This window comes from Sphaerodactylus townsendi, linkage group LG12 (genome assembly GCF_021028975.2).
Source record: "Sphaerodactylus townsendi isolate TG3544 linkage group LG12, MPM_Stown_v2.3, whole genome shotgun sequence".
NCBI classification, from domain to species: Eukaryota; Metazoa; Chordata; class Lepidosauria; order Squamata; family Sphaerodactylidae; genus Sphaerodactylus; species Sphaerodactylus townsendi.
Window position 1 is genome coordinate 1,940,433 of NC_059436.1, and position 18,239 is coordinate 1,958,671.

An 18,239-nucleotide genomic window follows, 5' to 3' on the forward strand; every position below is an offset into this window, starting at 1 on the left:
ACCCCACAAGGGATATGCTAGATTTTTTTTGAATGCGTAGGTTGGCTCCAAGTGTCCTTTAAAATCAGTTACAGTACATTTTATGATGTGTATTGGAATGCTAAAGAAAACAGAGTAATTTCCTACTTTGGTAGAGCTTGATTCCCTATTATGCTCTCACACTCCTATGCATCACAGAATATTACACACTTTCTGCAGAAGTACGCTTCATATGGGGAAGGGAGGAGGTCCCTCGCCCCGGAGATTCCTGAAGTAGATTTTAGCTTCTGAGGCTCAGTGGATACGTCAGCTGACTGGAAGTCTGATCTTAGAGGGGAGTCGGGCACAGTGATCTGTTTTGCAAGTAGGCGGAAAAGGCTGGCCATATTTGGTCCGATTTTTTCCATCAAACTGTCTTTTATGGTACCCACAGTCTCATCATCACATCTCCAATAAGCTTCTGATGAGCTTGTTGTAATACCTGCATCAAGACATCATACAGGTTAGAATCCATATTTCCTCCGGCCACCAAAGCAGGTGCAAATGTATTGAACGCTCTGGCATCTATACAGCACCTCAGATTCCTCAAAGCATTTCCTTGCATATGCAGTGATATCAGCAAGGAGAGTTCACCCTCAAAACCACCTACTATGTTCATGGCAGAGATAACAGCCAAATATCATGATACAGAGGTTAGAGTGTCAGACTAGAGCTTGGGGAGACCCACTCTTGTTATGGAAGCTTGTTAAGTGTGACTTTAAATGGGGCCAGTCAGTGCATACTCAGCCTAACCTATGTTTATGGTGGTGTTGTGGTGATAAATGAAAAAGAAGAGAACAAAATAAGCTGGTTTGGGTCCCCACTGGAGAGAGAGATTGGGCACATACATGAAGTAAATACTAAAAAAAGGAGTGGAAGTTGCAGACACCAATGTTTACCCCCCACCCCAGTCCTTTCCATACTAGTGATTTTGGTCAGATGCAGTACAGGTGCACTAGTATGAACTACAGTGCATGAACTGGATGCTGTAAGAGGCACATGTGCAGCAATGTAGAGGTCAAAGTGAGTGTGTGTGTGTGTGTAGGGAGGTTAAGCTTCAGAATCCCCTGCCAATCGCGGAAGGCGCAGTAGTGAGCTTTATGTAATTTTAGACCAGAACGTAAAGGCCATATAGGGCTACCCATTAGATTGCAATGTATGCTTCCAAATGCTGCTGTTGGAGCCCCACTGCTGATTCCATGAGCCCTAGACTTCTTCCCCACCAAGTCTGGCTCTGATGCCACAACTGCCTTAGTAGTACAGCAGCTGAACAGAGAGTAGCACTCAGCCTGCCCCTTCAGGCTAGTATAGGTTCCCTGGCTGGGCTGCCTTGAAGAGCAGAGGTGAGACTCAGAGCAGTAGCGCAGCTAGGGCCTGGAGGACTGGCTCAGGAAGCTTCTTGGCAAACCCAGGCCTGGGGCCTATGCACTCGATCTCTAGAGCCAGGTTACCAACAGTCGCGAGGGATATGCTAACCAAAAGGGGTGCCATTTTGTGCATAGTAGAAAATGTATTATGTTCTGAGTATGAGAAGCCCAATAAAAGGCCTGATCCTGGTATCCCTCCTCTCTGCTTACTGTTTCCTCCCATTTGTCCCTTTGTTGCCACTCTGCCCACCTTATCCTTCTGTCCACAGCTCCATGGGGAATGCTGTGGGTGATGGTGGCTCCTATTGGCATACCTCAGCCTAGTTGGCTGGAAGCATCATCTCCCACACATGCTGAGGAGGACGGCTGCTGCAGGGTCGGTAGAGAAGCACTGTCTTTGTAAGCACAAACATTCCCCTCTGTTTTAAGGAAAGTTTAACCCCACACACTTCATTTTAAGTTTTCATCTTTTTTTTTTCTGCAAATTAATGAGCTCCAAGTTTTAAAAAAAAAGAATCTCCCTTTTCTTTTGCTTTGGCAGGAGTTGAGAATTAGATGTACATATTTCTGGCAACTGAAGACAGAAGTTTTGCAGCTACTTAGCAATTTCCCAGGTCCTTTAGGGATGCAACTGCAACTATGCAGGAGTCAGTGCCCCACAAAGCAATCTGCACACAACGAGGAGCTAAAGCTGAATGATGAAATCAAGTGGTTGAGTCAGCATTTGTGGGCTTTCCACACAAAGTTGGCACCTTACAGCCCCCAGGGGCATAAATCTACTTCATAAAACAGCAGCTTTTGCTTAGCTAGGTCCAAAAGACACTTTATTTCGAGCTTAATGCAAGGCTGATACTTAAACATTTGATGACACTCCCACCCCCAAAAGAATAACTTCCCAGCTCTAGAATTGTAAGACATCTTTCATGTGAGGAATGGTGTTTTTTGCAAGTGATGCTAAAACCCCTTTTAGTATGGAATGCCTGTATTCTGGAATGGCAGCTTGAATCAGATTGTGGAAGATGGCCACACTCAAATCTAATTATGTTCTCGTCAATGTAGCTTTTCCATTCAGTTACAGGGACAGGAAATGCAAAAGGCCACTTAAGGGCTTATGCAGTTAGCCCATTCAACAACGTCTTTATCCATTTTGAGCAGGGAGGACTGGCCGCTGAAGGTGACACTTTACAAGGGAAATCTTCAGATTTTTACCAGAAGCCTAGTCCGTTTCAGTTCCTGTAAGGTTACCATTCAGTAGAACTGAGCCAGTTCCTGCTCCAGTCTCAACAGTCTTGTGAAAAAAGGGCAGCAAATGAAACTGTGTTGCTTTTTATCAGTTGTGTCATGGGTAATATCCAGTCATTTGCTCCTGGATAATCATACTCTGGCAAACACTGAAACCAGTAAATGCCTTGGGATACCCCATCAAATGTTGAGAGAAATGTACCTTCTTTAGGGAAAGCTGCAACCATGTGAAGTGAAGTGCTTGTGCAGAGGAAGGCAATGACAAACCACTTCTGCTAGTCTCTTGTCTTGAAAACCCTACAGCAGTGGATGGCGAACCTATGGCACGGGTGCCAGAGGTGGCACTCGGAGCCCTCTCTGTGGGCACGCGAACACAGAGTTTGTCATGTGGGGGTGGAAAATCACCCCCCCCCCCCCACACACACACACACCTAGGCTGGCCTGGGCCACTGAGCACGACGTGCGTTAATCACTGCGGTGAGCAGCAGGAGGACTTGGCTGATGGACCTGGTGCTTGTAAGCTCCAGGTGGCTGCTGCCTGAGGAGCAGGGGGGGCTTAGAGGAGGCAGAGATGCTAGAGAGGCGCAGAGCGGTGCACGCAGGACTTGCTGGAGGCTACAGCAGGCTGGACCCTGCTTGAGCAGGTGGGGCTGAGGGAAGAGGGAGCCAACCGTGCTTTTCTAAAGTAAAACCTTAGTATTCAGGTTAAATTGCCAGGTTGGCACTTTATGATAAATAAGTGGGATTTGGGTTGCAATTTGGGCACTCGGTCTCAAAAAAAAGGTTCGCCATCAAATTCTACAGGGCTGCCATAAGTCAGCTGCAACTTGACGGGCACTTTCCACACACATTTAGATCCTTGCAAACAATAATAGCAGCAACTGTTGCATGCTTACAGGCGTATGAGCACCAGTTTTACATTACTTTATTAGGCTCGTGGGAATTTCTAGTTTGCTAAGGGAGCTTAAGATTACATCTGAAACTCAATTTCACAGAACCATACCTCCTTGTTCCTTGGGAAACAGAAATGATTAAATCAATTTTGGCCTGTAGCACAGACATCAATTTTATACTGTAATCTAGTGAAGCCTAAACTGCTATCTGAAAATGGCTGTTTCTTTGTTAGTTAGGGAAGTAGCTCTACATCTAATTCTCAGCATGGCCAAATATGTGGATACTTAAATATGGAGACTGGAGCCATGAACAGACAGTAATGAGCTTTCTACAAACCTGAAAAAAATGCCCAGGTTTGGTAGAAAATTCTGAAAAATATACTGGAGTTGCTAAACTTTCCCTCCAATGATGGAAGCAGTACTAAGAATGACTGCTGCTGCTACACAACCATTCAGTATTATAGCCTTGTTTCAATTCTGTAGAAGACAGACGGAAGGATCATCTTTCAGGTCTGTTTTGCTTTGAGGGAGAACTCCATTGGGGCTGTGGGGCCTGAGAACAACCAGCAGGCCAATTTGATACCACATGGCATGACCCAACCAGGGCTGTCTGCTTGCTACTAAACACACTTCCTGCTTACTGGAAAGACAAGGTCTATTGTACATAGGATCTTTTGCAACATGGGCATGTAGCTAAATGGAGATTTTCCAGACACCTTGTCCTCTATCTTATTATATGCCTTAGATCAGTGATACTATCTTATTATATGCCTTAGATCAGTGATAGATCAGTGCTCCCACCCCTTCCTTTCTCCCTTTCCCCTTTACTTCCTGGGTTCTTTCACTTCTGTTTTGTTTTTTTCCAGGGTGGATTTATTATGAAGTCTGTGTTTATGTTGGATCACCACTGCAATGCATTGTTATTAATCTGTTTTAATGGGGGTATTGTAATTATTGTTTTTATCATGTTGTTCATCAGCCTGAGACTTCTCTGTGAAGGGCAGTATATAAGACTAATTATAAATAAATAAATACTCAGTGGATTATGAGCCACATGTGACTCTTTTGGACAGTCACTCTTGGACAGTGATCTGAAGACCCACATGTGACACCTGCCCCATATTTTGATAAGGGCCCTTACTTGATGCAGCTTGTGATTGGCAGCTTCTACCTTGAAACAATGAGCAAACTGTGAGCCTCCCTGCACCAGGCCCTTGTGCTGGGGATGGAAGTAAATGTGGCTTTACTGACAGGCGCATGAATGTGGCTCTCTAATTGCAGAGATTCATATAGTTCAGCGCAAGGTTTTTTCCATAGTTTGCTTCTCCTTTCCCTCAAATTCTTCTTACAGTAATGGAAAGCCTCCTCTCACACCGAATTAGTTGGGTGCAGCTACAGTACCCCTCTCCCATGCTATTTTTTGAAGCAGGGGCAGGAACCCATTCTTTGACTTCTGACCTTTCAGGCTGCCAAGCGACATGTACCGTTAAAGTTTCATTAAGGGAACTCCAGACATGTTGTCTGCCTCTGAAAACGCAACTGTGAAAAAAGGCTCCAGCATGACCAGAGCTATGGTAGTGGTAATGGTAAACAGGGAATTTCCAAAACAGCTAATAAAAAAGCAAACTGGCATTGGGTAAACTATAAAACCAGCAACTCAACACCTTTGTACCTCTGCTTATTTACAAATCCTGGAAACAGATGGGAGCATTTAATACTGGTGAAGTATGTTTGATTGGGAAATCTGGGCAGCAGTTTAGTTGCTATATTTTGAGAACCAGCTGACCACATGGAGCAGAAGGCTGAGGCCCCATGTGTTGCATATTTGAGGACTTGGGCAATTCTCTGTTGTTCTTCCTCCCTAAAAGGGACCAAAAACACCTTACAGAGAATTCCAAATACAATTTAAACAGAAACAAAGCTCCCAAACATATACTTCATAGGGTCTGTTTTAGTTCACTAAGCTAGAGAGGACCGACTGCAGGAATGAATCAAAGGAAGGATGTTGTTCTAGGGCAGCAAGGAAGACTCCTCCAAAGCAGGTGGATGCCACTCATTGGGATCATGGCTGCAACAAGGCAGACTGAGCCCTTCCCTGGAGCTACTTCTCTTGGTGGGAAGTACCAGCATGCTTCCCCAGAGAGGTGTATCCAGCTGAAATGTAGCCTGGTCTGTAATCTGAGTTTTCTGCCCCCCAACCCTGGTGATGGCACCCTCCCCCACCACAATCAAACAACATTTTTTTTTGCACCAGGTCTTGAAGTCAGTTTATAACCCGGGGGGAAGGAGGAGGTACCAAAAATCACCCCCCTTCGCGACTAAATATGGTATGATTCAAATATGGCTATTTTAAATCACATAGGGAAGCTTTAGTACAGTAGGACCTCCTCCCATAACCCTCACCCCCAACCACTAATAGAGATTAATCACAGGAAGGTGTCCAGGTGTTTTAATTACTTCCTCTATCTGAGCTGTTGCCAACAGGTACATTCAGTTTCTACTGGAGTTAGATGCTTAAAACAGGATGTTTAGGGGGAAGGGGGACTTCAGTATAAAATCCTATCAGCTGGGGAAATCCTGCATGCATTTGTTTCCAGCAGCACTACAGCTCCTTTGCTTCAGTCCCTCATATGCTGTATGTCGAACACTCCTCTCAACCACTTAATTTGCCTCTGTGGAAATAGCTCTCTCCATTTATGTTGTGTTCCTTCCCAACCTTAGCAAAAAGGGGAACGCTTGTCGGGGATTATTTGTTGGCAGAGTTGCTGTAACATTCCTCTGCAGCATTGCGGTTTTTTCAAAGAGACGCGGGTTGCTTCACTAATAGGGCAGCCCCCCAAAGAGCTAAATGACACCCCTACCTATAGACAGTTGCTAAGTTGCTCATCAAGTTTAAGAAAGTGAGACACTGAAAAAATGTTGAAGCATCAGGTTTGCACTGGTACAGAGGGCGGCAAGTTCCTTGGGTGGTGTCCTCAGACATGTCAGAGGGGCGAGGTTTTACCTTTCCTAAGCCTATGGCAAGACAGGTGCTTCCATAATATATGCCTGTCATATTATGCCTTTTATAAAGTATATTTTCCTTCCAATTTCCTCCTTTTTTCCTGAAGGATTAAGTTTGCCTCTATTCTATGCAGATTACCACTATTACAATTGTTATCCCAGCCTTGCTCAAAGGAACATGAAGTGGCATAGATGGTCTGATCCTCCTCCGCTTTTATCTAGGGCGCAGGCTTATAGAAAGTCCCATTCTGACTGCAATTAGCGTATGCCTCAAAGGAGGAATTGTGTACTGTGGGGAAGAGGAAGAGAAGGTTTAAAAAATGTAGGAAATACTCAAGATTAGGGACACACGACTTGGGGACCATGATTCACATGCCTCACTGTTTGGAAGAAGCAACACTCGAGGCTGTAGGGACGTGATTCAGTGACAGAGCACCTGCTGTACAAACTAGTCCGGGGACCAATCCCCGGATTACGTATTTAAAAGGGCCTCCATGTTAGACACTGGGAAAGACCTTTCCATGCCTTTTGTCTTTGTAAAGAAGAAGAAAAATAGCTTGGATTTATATCCTCCCTTTTCTCTCCTGTAAGGAAATTCACAAAGGGGCTTACAACCTCTCTTTCCCTTCCTCCCTCACAGCAAACACTCTGTTTTCTCTCAAGACACGCAAAATGCATCGCGGGCCAACCACTTTCACAACTGGTTGCCATCGGCTTTTGCTATTTTGTGCAGCTTCAAAGAGCACTGAAAGCAGTTTGAAAGTGCATTATTCTGCATGTGCGGAATGAGACTCTGTGAGGTAGGTGGGGCTGAGAGAGAAGAACCGTGATCACCCAAGGTCACCCAGCTGGTGTGCGCTGGAGTGCATTAGGCTAATTGGAATTCCTCAGATAAGCCTCTGCAGCATAAGCTACAGAGTCGGGAATTGAACCCGGTTCCTCCAGATTAGAGTGCATCTGTTCTTAACCTAGCTATGCCACTGCTGCTCTAGCCAAGGTGGGCAATGCCGAGTTGGATGGATCATTGGTCTAGCCTAGTACAAGGTAGTTTTGTGTGTCATACACCCCAGTCGGCAATATTACATTGAGTAACAGACAGCTTTTTTCCATTCCTGTTTGATATGATGCATGCCAGAACACTGTCTCTACACCCACATCTTTCAGGGAGCAAGGCCAGTTTGCCATACATGCAAACATGTCCTCAAAATAATCTGTCTATATCTTTGAATGATAAGCAGTGAGCTTACCTGTTTGAGAAGTGGCCTGGAAGCTGGACCACTTCTGCAATAGCTTCTGGATTTCTCCTAGCAGCACTGCACATATCCTGTTTCCCTGTAACATTCCTCCTGCACCTCTGAGATCATTCCGCTGGAATGTGGAGCACCTCCGAACAGAAAGGAAAACCTTGGATGTGATGCCACGGTAATGCACTTCAAGCTCTCCTTGACAAAGTGCTTTCCCCTGCAGATAAAATAGCATGTTAGTGTGTAAACACACATGCAGATTAGAACAAAAACAAACACACATCTTTATAGAGGGCAGCGCTTTTAAACTGGCCATATTAGTCACTCATAAAGTACTACAGAATCTGCTCATATAAAGTTTTATGTGACCATGCTGACTCAGAGTATTCAGGTTTCCCCAACACTGTGGTGTTTGATGGTTGATTTCTATATGTGATAAGTTGTTTCTGAATATTTAAAAATGCCCCACGACAGAGGGTCCAGTATTATAAGAATACAGACTAATTGCAGCAACCAAGGCTACTTCCATACAGCTATTTACTCTTGTGGAGGTGATTTACTATACAAGGAAGCATCCACATGCAGATTTTCCTTGGACTTTGACTGTCTCAGCCCTCAGGGGCCACCATTTTCATTCTCTCCACCAGAGGGCTTTAAACCAAAAATCCTGGGAAATGCTATATTATTACAGCATTAACAGGTTCATAGCCTCTTTTCACTATGCAAGACACAACATGCATCCTGTATCTTTCCCATTATAATTCTGCAATGAAAAAGGCTACAGCAATAGACCATTACCCTGTGATTTGCAAACCCTGACAAATGCCCACCACTGGGGGAGAGGGTAACAGCAGTCATAGAGGCTAAGCAAAGAAAATGGCACTATGGGCAGGAACTATAAAAGGGTACATTCTCAGTCACATGACAGCTTTTGTAATGAGCCAGGCTTTTCTAGCAGCAGCAGAATAATAATGAACAATGTTGGAATACTCTTACATGATTGCTGTACAACAATTGCTCCTGATTGCTGCAATAAGGTACTCACATGGAATGCTTATACAAACTTCTGTGTTATTAAAATTAATGTAAGATTCCTTTTCCTTAGTCAGACAAAGGCCCAGAGATGGAAGGAGATTCCATTACTTTGACATGATCAAATTAGAGTTTCCAGAACTATCTGAGGGAAGCCATGACAGTAACTTTGGATTCATATACAGTGGTACCTCAGTTTTCGGCCGAGCAATTGGTCTGAAAGGAATCGGATGAAAACCGAAATCGGGCGTAAAACCGAGGTACCATTTCCCATAGGGATCAATCAGAATCCACTTAATCTGTTGGAGGCACTTGAAAAAGTGCCTCCAACTGGATTAATTGGGTTTCCTCAAATCCTGAGCTGAGAGGCAGAGGGATTTCCTTATTTGGGCAGTGACATCAGGCGCTCACTGCCCAAATAAGGAGCTCCCTCTGCCTCCCGGGCTGGGCTTCCTCAAACCCCAGTCTGTTCGGTTTTTTTGTGGACTTTTTGTTGGTTTCGGTTTTTGTAGAGTTTTTCTGGCCAATTTTTTTTCTGGGTTTGAGAAACCCATCAAAATTGGAAGTCAACGACAACGGAGGTACCACTGTATGCCATAAAGATGTGGTGGGTTAAAAGGGAGGCAGTTGAAAGAAGAAGAGATGGATTTATATCCCCCCTTCATCTCCTGTAAGGAGACTCAAAGGGGCTTTACAAACTCCTTTTCCCTTTCTCCCTCACAACAAACACCCTGTGAGGTGAGCTGAGAGAGCTCCAAAGAACTGTGACTAGCCCAGCTGGCATGTGCTGGAGTGCACGAGCTAACGAAGTTCACCAGATAAGCCTCCACAGCCCAAGTGGCAGAGCAGGGGAACCCGTGACCTGGCCTCCAGATTACAGTGCAGCTGCTCTTAACCATGACACCATGCTGGCTCTCAGTTCTACCTTTTGTATCAGAAGTGTATGGAAACAGCTCCATTAGGCTTCACATGCCTTAAAACAGATGATATGAACACAGAGATGTTTGCCAAACGGTGGCAGATGTGTGTTAACTCCACATACTTGCTGTTGTGCTATGGACATCAGAACATAGCAAGTTCCCTGTCAAAAGCAGTTTATTTTATTTAGTTCTGTCACATCTCTACGTTAGCTTTTAATATCTTTGTATGCTGTTCAAAGTTCTTGTTCATCTGCTCATGGAGATGCATGCAAAGGTATCACAGCATTTGGAAGTATCAGGTGCCAGACGATTTAGTGCGCGCCCTCTAGCGTGCAAAAAAGGGGACAGAAATGAGTGAATTATATTGACGGGCTGCTCTTATAGAACTGCCAAGATTTAAGGCCCAAGAAAGACCACTTCACTGTGTTCAAAGCTAGGAATAGCTCTGACATTACTTCTTTAGATGCTCTCCAGACCCCTGTACTGCAAGGAGCAAAGAACCAACCTGGCTTTGTGCAGCCAAGAGCAGACCCTCCCAACCCCAAACTTCACACCTCCTTGCCGCTTCTCAGTGGGAGCGGCAGTGTGAGAAGAACATTTGTTTCCTCTTGAAGGGGAAACATCATTCTCCACCCTACAAGACATCCTCTGCCAAGCATGTGGAAAATGTACAGTCACAGACTAAAACAGAGCTCCTTCCCCCACCAGCGACCTATGCACCAAATACTTTGAACAGGGAGCCTCCTGCAAGTCTTTTGCTGCACTTCGGCACAAGATACTCAAGGAGGGCTGCAACATATGCCACAGTCCTGTGAATGCTTTCTTGGATGCAAGTTCCAGAGTTCATTAGGACTTGCACTCTCAAATAAAGGTGCAGCAAGAGAGCACGCTTTCTAGCACCCAGGTTTGCAGTGTGTAAGATAAAGCAACCTCAGAATGACTGAAACATGGTTATGTGTGATTCCCTGTGGGGCAGAGTTTTCCCACTAGTTCATTGCACCTACTTATGCATATTGTAAGCATTATGCAAAACGCTTTAGTTGGCAAGGCACTGAATTGTCTATTCAGTATAAAAAGTTAGCTAGAGTTCTAGGCTCAACCCCGGGCATAGTGCCTATCAGTAAAAGAGATTACATCAGGGATACAGAATGGAGATAGATACTGTATGTGCATACTATACCTGAATGTCAAATTTAGCAGCGCTGTAGAGAAAGGATTTGCAGAGATGTCAGCGTACATGCCATCTTGTATCGCGATGTGGCATTTTCCAGGCAGGCAAAAGCACCGCGATCCTACCTGAAGGGCACCAGTTAAACATCAACCACATCCGCTTAGAAAGATAAGGGCAAAGAAGGAAAATATTTTTAGACTTCCACCATTCTTCTCATGTCCCCATAACTTCATTTCCTTTGAGTTGAAAGCCGCTTTTATCAACTAGAATATTGCCAAACAACATCTCTTCATTCCTGGATGTTCACATTACATCAGTCTTTAGCAAGCATTCCCTTGCTAGCACATTACATCACTTCGAAGTACATTTCTTTTTTATGCATTCAGTGGTCAAGTGATTACTAAGTTATCAAATATTTTTTTTAGTTAAATAATACTTTCTAATTATATACTAAGGCACTTTCATTACATTAATAATACACAATATAAAATTTTAGAGGCAAAAAAAAAAAAAAAAAAAAAAAAAAAAAAAAAAAAAAAAAAAATGACTGGCTCTCAAGAAGCTATTTTACTGCACATTTCAGGAGATAGCTTTAGAGGACAGCTGTGCTGGTCTGCAGTAGGACAGCTAGATTCATGTCCAGTAGCACCCCAGAGACCAATTCGATTTCAGGGCAAGGTCCCTGCATGAGCTGGATAAAGTGAGCTTTGACTCTTGAAAGTTCATACACTGAAAATCTTGCTGCTCTCTGAGATGATGCTGGACTTGAATCTAGCTGTTCTACTGCAGATCCAACATGGCTGCCCTCTGAAATGATCACTAATGCAGTTAAAACAGTTACCCTCAAGTGCCTTAGGGGGTACCATTTGCAGGAACGGGAGTCCTTCTTCTTTTGAACACATACCCGTAAGTGGCAGAGGCATAAGGGTTATGGTGTATTTTTACTGCCACATAACAGAAGTGTTCCCTTGCACAATTCCAATTCCACAAAAGAAGAGGCAATATATTCTACAAGATATTTATATAATCAGATGCTATCCTGGTTCAGACGTGGTGACCAAACCACAGTTAACACTTACACTCAGTTCGACCAATAGCATCTCCAGTTCAGATTGTTGAATGGGAGTGGCTCACCTGGGCCTCAAAAAAAGGACTCTTGGGCCTCAGCATATGCTATCCAAAAAGCTTTAAAACTGTTTGGGTGTCAAATCTATGGACTCCCTCCTTTGCCTGTGCTGCAATTCCTTTCTTTTTATTCACAGGCATGCCATGTAACTATGGTTGTTTTCACACTGAATATTTGGTTCAGCCTTGTTGCTTATGGAAAGTGACTTTCCCCTTGCTTCTAACAGAGCATCACAACGCTCTCATGCATTTTACGGCTTTCCCCCAGCTTTCCTATAATCTTTATGGGGATGCAGACGCTGATGCGGCTACTATGTGGACGGCAAAGTTCAAAATAATGTCCAATTCCACCTACACTGACAGTGAATTAGTAGCAGCTTATTGTCCACTGGAGATGGGAGAGGCCTGGGAAACCCTCCTAGAAAAAAACCTTCACCCATCCCCCCCAAGGACGCTTTTAATCATGTGGAAAAATTGGGAATTTGGGATGTACTTCCATAAACAACTTTCATGAGATTTCCCTTTCAAATTGAAACACTTCTAAAGGCTAGGCTCTTTCACACTCCAAATTATACCTATGAGAAATAATATCTGAGGGGTTTTCATTTTATCCAATGGAAAAATGAGGAAATTTTGAGGAGTCCTTTCTTCCCCCTTCTGTAATGTGTGAAATAAAAGATTAGGTTTTACTCAAAATGTGTAGTATGAAAAATGTTATGTAAGACATCATAAACTAAAGCTATAATTCTTATACATTATGTCGATATATACCTCTCTTCAAGTTTTCAAAATTAAATGAAAATAATTTGGCAACAATATGCTATAACGCATTTAATACATTATTTAAAGAATTCACTGTTTTCAGTTTTATAATCCTGTATCCATATAGGCTGATAGTCCTATCTACTGTGCCTGTATGAGAATGTTTCTGTCCAAATACTGTTTTTTAATTTGCTATAGAATTTGTTTTCTACCTTCAACTTTATTTTTTTTCCTCTAGCTCTCAGAAGGCAGAAATTAGGATCTATGTGCTATAGTAGCAAATGATGCAGCAGTTTGCAACCCTTTCACAAGCATTAGGTATACTTGCTATTTCTTACAGAAAATGAAGACATTGATATTTTTAAATTCCATAAATATGCTAAACAATACTATATGCAATACCTGCCTTTCCATCAAAGTTGTTTATTCATTTAACAAAATAAAATGCATCATTTATATAACAATTAGCATATACAATTGTACCATTGGGCATATTCATGGGATTTAAAAGTATACATTTCTTGATTTTCTGTAAGAAAACTGCAAATACAACACAACACTTGAAAGAGAGAAAGCTGCAAATGGCTGCACCTAGAATGAAGGTTCTGTAACCTCAAAACCTTGCCAAGAACCATTTTGGTCCCCTGGGAGTCACCTTCTCAGGTTTTGGGAGGGCCTTTGGCTCAAGGTGCTCATCAGGCTCCTTCCTCCAGGGCTGGAGCTGCAGGGGCACACGATCACCCCTGTGCCCCCGCCACGCTTCCCCACACCGGGTGTGTGCCCGGGCATCGCAGGCAACTCCTCCTATCCCCTTGGCGCTACACCACTGCCTTCCCCCCCTAAACCTCATCCTCTTGAAGGAAAATCCTCTGCACAATTTTTCAGAATTGAAAAGAGCATGAAAGAACTGCTTCCCTCTCTCCAGGTACTCTCCTCCCAGCATGGACCCTTCTGGGAGGCAATTTTCCATCCCTGGTGGGATGGCAGATGGGCCACCACAGCAGCCTTTAATGTATGGCCTCCTGGGTCAACTCTCTTCTCAGAGAAGATCACTTGCCAAGAATTTTATTTTGGAAGCTTTGTGGAAGCTAGCCCAGCACATATGGCAGGTCAGACCTTTCTCTCTTCGGGTTGCTCCAAGTCTTTTTTTTTTTTTTGCAGCTTATTTTGAGAAAATCCAGATGATACCTCCCTTCCTCCCATGAGAATTCTAGAGAGGGTTAACCATGACTCTGGCTTATTTTTTCTTTTTTCCACTAGTCAACGTTTGGCACCTCCCACTAGAAAGTGCGCGACAAAATACGCGGACTTGTTCAGAAGCTCTTCCTCAGAGGCCTGTGTGTGCTGACAAGTCACAGTTGACTTATGAAGAACGTGTTGGGTTTTCAAGTGGCTTGTACCCAGAGGCGTGGGTGCAGGGAACTGGTGCCTGGGGCAACACCTGCTCTGGCTGCCCCCCACCACTGTGCCCCACTTACCTTAGCCTGGTTGGGCAGCTGCCAGGTGCCCATAGGCCCTGCCCTGCTAGGCTGCTCTTTTGGCTCCACTGGCCAGCCTGGTAGGGCAGGGCTGAGGGGTGCCCGGTGGTGGCCCGAGGAGAGTGGTGTGTGTGTGTGTGGGGGTGATTCTCCACCCCCAGTGACCAGCAGGCATGCGCCCAGGGACATGTGACCCCACATGTCCCCGTGAGCGCTCTGCCTCTGCTTGTACCCTAATCAAATAAAACAGCTGCATGCCTCTTTCCATATTTGCCATTTCACACAGCAATCACACCTTGGCTTAGGGCAGGGCTTCCTTTGCTGATTAGGACTTTACTTTAAAGTCACTGTAGAAGAGGGAAGCCATCAGCATTTTAATGCGGTATAGCTTTACTAATTCCAAAATGGGGAAAGAGGGCTTACTGAGAAACTACTTCTTAGTCTTCCTGGCCCAAAAAAATACTACACACCTACACCAATGTAACAGAAGACTGCAGTCCTAAGAAATATAAAATGTGGATGCTATATTCTCGATAATCGCTACATTGCTCTTGTGAAATTGCCCTGTGCCAAGTCAGATCACTAGTCCACACCGTACAATGACCATAGTGTGCTTTGACATCAGCTGTCAGGGCAGAAGCCTCCCCCCTCCTCATCACTCCGCTATCAGAGCCATTAACCGGAGATGCCTGAGAGTTGAATCTTTGACCTTCTACATGCAAAGCGCATGTTCAGTTAATGCAGGGGTGTTCAATTTGGCGCCCCAAATGTTTTTTTTTATCATTTACGATTTTATCAAAGCCTTCGCCAGCATGGCCAATTGGCTATGCTGACAGGGGGGGCTGATGGGAAGCTGAACCATTAACATCTGGAGCTTCAGAAAGTTAGACACCCTGAGCTAATGAATTACAGTCCCTTTGCTTCTCAGTGTAAGCAGTTGCTGAAGGAGGACCTGGTTGGGCACTGCAGCATAGAGTCAGAAGCAAGGCAGGAGTTCCTGAACGTGGCAAGTGATCCATGTCACAGAATATCCCATGGCTGACAGTGGAGACCAACATGGTAGTTCTCATCCCACCTGCTGTGTGCACAGGCAGTTGTGAAATCCGCATTACATATACATCTGAAGCATTTGGGTTAAGTGGAGTGTGTCATGTTCAAATAAGCAACGTGTTGCTGTGCCCTTTGAATAAATCTTTTTTTTTCTTTCCCCACTCTGAGCAAAGAAGATGTCCTCTCACCAGATAGATGGTCACTTAATGCAGGCTTTCAAATTGTGACTTAAGTGGTGTGCAAAAGCCCTCAATTAGGGATTTCACAGAGAAAAACTCTACCGCTGGAACCATCATTCTGTTGCAGCATCATCTCGATGAACCTATGATGGTTTCTCTCCAAGTATGCAAAAGAGATCTATATTTAAACTCAAGTCAACATGAGAATCTCTCCTAGCACATTTCCTTTAGATTACTAACTAGCATTCACCCTATCCTCTCAAGCAGAATTTCTACTCAGTCATGCATCACCTTGGAAGGACATTGGTGACACAATTTTTAACCATATGTTTCAGGCATTGTGGATGAAGTGTAATTGCTACATGAGAGGAAGATATTACTTTTCTATGAGAATTGAGGATGTCCAGAAACCCAGATTTAAAACCCGCAAGAACCTCCACTCCTAACCTTGACTAGGAGAGGCTGCTCTTAAGAAAAATACTGTTGTATGTAACTGGGGAAGACAGATAATTTGCTACCATTAATCCCCCCCAACCCCTTTTATTCCTTGCTATCCTTATAAGTCATTTTCATGAGGATATGTTTCCATGGATTCAGGTTATAACTTTACATTCAGCAGGTTTAATATGCATTAGGATTCCTTATTGTTTTAGGCATGGTAGGATAACCAAGACCCTATGTTTCTATAGCAACCAAGTACAAAAGGAAATTGAGCAAATACCCTAGTACTGTGCTGCAGAGCCCTGCAGATCTGAAATAAAACCTTTTTTGGTAAGTGTCAAATTAGGAGAGTGTATTTGCCTTTATATAAAAGGATGTTAAGATGCCAGCTGTACCTACAGTGTTGAAGAAGAGTTGTTTTTATACCCTGCTTTTTCTCTACTTTTAAAGAATCTCAAAGCGGCTTACAATCGCCTCCCCTTACCCTCCTGACAACAGAAAACTCGTGAGGTAGGTGGGGCCGAGAGAGTTCTGAGAGAACTATGACTGGCCCAAGGTCACTCAGCAGGCTTCACACGTAGGGAGCGGGGAATTGAACTCCAGATTACAGACTGCAGCTCCTAACCACCACCCCATGCTGGCTGGCTCTGGAAAGTAAAAAGAAACCGCAAGCAATTCAGTTTTCTCTTACAAAGAGGGCTAGTTAGCAGTCCACAATCCTTTTCACAAACGTGAGACTGCATGTTGCTAAGAATGTATGACTAGGTTGGGGATCAAAAATTTTACAAGAAGCCAGAAACCAGACCAAGATGGCACATCTGTGGAGGAAGATCTTAAAGGATGTTTCACACACCTCTCCGTGAGCAGAGCAATATATGAGGCATAGCTTCCCACGGCCACTGCCAGCAGCATGTCTACTCAGGCACCAAGTAATCCTATTTCTAGGAGGCAAGAACTATTTAAAAAATATAAGTGGGGTAAAGTTTCGTTCCAGGAGAGCCAAAGAAGCAGCGAAGGTGCAATGGAGCACATGCAACAAAGGTCTAGAATTTCATTCAGATAACCAGGACTGCAGGCTAAATTACAACCCTGGTCCTGAAAGGAGGGGTTCCCCTTCCCCGTCACGGGCTACCAAACGGCAATAATGGCTTGCATGAACCATCTAATCGCAGGGCAGTTTCCAGCTGCCAGCCCCAAGCGGAGGGGAAGCGGGAGAGGCGAAGGATGCACAAATGCGCCAGGAAGTTCTCCCGTTCGTTTCCAAAGCCGGGACGGTCGTCCAGAGGAACGATGTGCAGGCGCGGCGGCGGCGGCGGCAGCAGCAGCAGCACGAGAGAGCCTTTGCAAACCGCGAGGAGCAGATCAGGGCTTTGTGAAGCGGGGGCGGGGACAGGCGCTTACCTGAGGTCTGAGCGACCAGCCTCGTCCTCCTGGGGCTGACGGAGTCATTCTGCTCGGCTTCGTAGGATGCAGAAGCGCCGACGGCGAGCGGCAGGAGAATCGCGGACTTTCGGAGCATTCTCCGGGAAGTTTCCGCTGGTTTGGGCTGCCTTCTCCAAGCTGGCTCCGGCGTGCTCCTCTTTTTTTTTTTTTTTTTTCGGCGGCTCGCCCGCTCTGCCCACCCCCTGGGCTTCAGCAAAGACGCGGAGCTGGGTGCTGCGGCCCGGGCGCGATTGGGGGGGGCACTGCTGCAAGGGCTGCTGCTGCTGCTGCTGCCGCCGCCTCTTCTCCCGCACTTCCAGCCTCTCAAAGGCTGCTCAAGGCTGCAGGTGACAAACCTGGAGCTTTTATAGCCGGTCTTATCTAGTTTCCACCCCCCCTCACCCCACCCATCCAAGATCAGGGACCAATCAGAAGACGTGATGAGCTGCCAGTGGGAGGCTGTGAGCATTGGAGCGCAGGGAGCGTTGAAGTTCGCAGGAATGATTTTTTTTCCAGCCCATTATAAGAAACTTCTGAACAAGAATTCAGTCCCCTTTTGAAAAGTTAGTTTTGGCTCGGGGTGGGGTTGTGGTCAAGGGGATCAAGATCAAGTTGCAATCCTATGCATGCTATGTATGAATTGCGTGGTCTTGCCAACAAAACGCATATGTCTGGCCTGCTCTAGGATGGCAGTTCCAAGACTTTCCTAAGAGCACCTGCTGCCCTAAGAGGCTATTTATATTTTGTTTTAACCCCCCTTTTAAAAAAGGTCATGCTATTACCTTAAAGTCATCAAAACCCAAAATAATATATTGATGAAAATAAAATGTAGAAAGGAAGGTCTCGGGCGCCGCCAAGGTATGATGAAAGTACAGGTGCGGGACACCCCTTT

General features: G+C 44.8%; 1 pseudogene; it reads right to left on the reverse strand.

Moving 5' to 3' along the window:
* Positions 1–207: 207 nt before the first annotated feature.
* On the reverse strand, positions 208–17,444 carry LOC125441989 (annotated as a pseudogene).
* Between the last annotated feature and the right edge of the window lie 795 nt (positions 17,445–18,239).